Consider the following 2,934-nt stretch of genomic DNA (forward strand, 5'->3'; position numbering starts at 1 on the left):
AACAATAACAAATATGTCTCTCCCAAATGCACCAACCACCTAGAGTCCAAGGGAACTTATGTCACTGTAACACTATTCTTGATTGGTTCTGCCTCTACTGGGACTGCCCTCTGAGCTAGGGGGATACCAATATACCCTCTTAACCCAGCTCCCATCAAACTCTAATTTCCAACAAAGGGCTGGCACCCCAGTAGGATGCACTACCCAGACCTTACTAACCAAGCATGGACAAAGTGGAATTGGATGAGTGTTCAAGTGGATGCATCAGATGAATATCCAGGCTGGTGGTAGGAAAAAAGACCTGGGGTAATCATAAAATCCAAAAAGTCTGGATCCCTCCACCCTGTATCAAAATACCTACACCTAAACCTCAGCTACTCACATTGATCCCTGTTGCATTAGCCCCTGAGCCAAAAAAGAACATTTACTGGCCCATTAACTCCTGACCTGCTACACTTGGTCAATTATAAGCACCATATCCTTCAAACTAAACCCTCAACTGGGAAATGAATATTGGCTGTGTCTTCCATTCTCTGTTTCCTACCATGCCCTAGGATTAACTCTAGGAACCACTAAACTCAACTCCATCTCTACTCCAGGGTGCCTGCTTCAGTCTCACCAACAACCATATGGGACAATGCCTCATGCCTCTTGGGCACCACCTCTAACCCAAATGTCTCTGCAGACTGTATAAAAATCAGTGATAATCTTCTCAGGTACATTAATGATACCTCCTGGATCTTTTCTTATCCATTCTGATGGAATCCATCAGATTTTATTGAGGTCAGAAATGAACCTCTGTGCCTTTGCTTACCTTGATTTCTATGTATACTCAGGACAACAGGGTCTTCCACTTAGTCACCCAACTTGTAAAAAAAAGAAACCCTGTTACACTACCTATATTGGCTGGAATAACCATAATAGGGAGCTTAGCACTCAGTGCCACTTCTTTAGGACTGGGTCAACAACAGTTTTCAGACATAGACATCTGAATTCAAGATGAATGTGATGTCACACAAGTCACTATAGTACACCTTAGGACCAAATAGACTCCTTTTTGCAAAAGGTGTCCTCCAGAATCAGAGAGCCCTAGATCTCCTCACTGCCCAAAAAGGGGGAACCTGCTTGTTCTTAGGGGAAAATTGTTGTTACTATGCCAACAAGTTAGGTATTGCCAGAGAGACAACTTGCCAAATGAGAGAATGGATTGACAAGTGGAGACAAGAGTGACAGGCTCCCACTGGTGGGGAACTCTAAGGGGCTGAAACACATGGTTAGGAGCCTTGTTAGGGCCTCTATTTACATTTCTCCTACTCTTGACGATTGGACCTGTCATCCTTAATTGAATCACCTCTCAATGCCTCTATTCTATAAAAGTCCAAGAATCTTAGCTTATGGTAACCTCAGCTTCCCATACCTATACATGCCAGGATTTAGATTAAACTGTATAATTAAAGAAACATCTATGAACAAAAAGAAAAAGGAATGAACCAGAAAACAATTTCTGAGTAAAAAATGTTTTTCCTGGGGCTAGCTGATCCAACTTTCAAAGAGCCACTTCCAGGTCATATCTTGTCCCACACCTAATGCATGTCCTCCTTCATTGTCCTTTGTTCTCAGAAAGTGCTCATATCCAGTGTACTTTTCTGTCAAATTGTGTACACTAAATGTAACTTCCTCAATCAATGAACTGATGATAAAAAGTCTTGCACCTGTATCCCAACCCCCATTTCCTTAACCCATATAAACCCTGTTCACTGCCAGCTCCTGGTGACGATTTTGTGGAGAAATCCCTGATCAGTTAGCCCACGCAACAAACTTGCCTCCAACCTCCAGGTGCATTCTCAATTCTTCTTGGCCTGATACTGCTATACCACTAAGACCTGCCACACTCTGGACTGTAAGTCTGCTGTTACAACAGTACCTCTGTGCCATTAGCCAGAATGTCCTTCCCGTATATCTGGTGGTGCCAAACCCATATATGCTTCGGTCCTCTGTTGTACCATCTACTAACCATTATTTTGTTGTGGATTTAAAAGATGCCCTTTTCACTATTCTTCTATATTCTCCCTCATAACTTCTCTTTGCCTTCACCTGGACCAACCCTGACACTCATCAAACTCTACAGCTGAGCTAGACTCTTTTATCTTAATGTTTTAGAGACAGTCCTCAGTAGTTTGGACAGGCCTTAACTCATGATATTCTCTCTTTCTATACTTTCTCCTCTTACCTTTTGCAGTATGAAGACAATCTTCTCGGAAGTCCTTCTCATGAGTCTTCATAACAGGACAGTCTTACTTTTACAACATTTAGACTTAAAGAGATATCAGGTATCATCTTCTAAAGTCCAAATCTATTTCCCCTCTGTCACTTAGGCAGAAACCTTCATGAACACACTTGAGGCATGCCTCCTGATGTAGTCCATATGATCATGCAGATTCCAGTCTCAACTACAAAATAGCAACTCCTTTTCTTTCTCAGAGGGTGGGATATTGTCTTCTCTGCTTACCCAGAATTGTCCTCCTTACAAAAATATAATATAAACTTACTAAAGGAGACCTGTCTGAACCTATATATCATAAAGATTCCCCCACTTGTCCTTTACAATACTAAAACAAGTTCTGAAAATGGCCCTTGCTTTGGACCTACCAGACCTTTCTCAAGCTTTCTGTTTACACACTGCTGAGTGTGGGGGTTGTGTGGCAGTAGTCCTGACTCAGGGGCTCAGTCCCTGACCAGTTGCTAGTCCTATCCAAACAGCTGACCTTCTCTGTTCTGAGATGGCCATCCTGTTTACAGGTGGCTACCACATCAGGTCTCATGCTCACAGAAGCTTTTAAATCACCAAGCATGTACCAATCATGCTTTATTCCTCCCACCACCTGCAAAGCCTTGTGTCTTCTTCTCGTTTCCACCTCTTGTCTGCACCCTACC

The sequence above is a fragment of the Heterocephalus glaber genome, unplaced genomic scaffold (assembly GCF_053883595.1).
Source record: "Heterocephalus glaber isolate CG9 unplaced genomic scaffold, H.glaber_assembly_v1.0 deba00001461, whole genome shotgun sequence".
NCBI lineage: Eukaryota > Metazoa > Chordata > Mammalia > Rodentia > Bathyergidae > Heterocephalus > Heterocephalus glaber.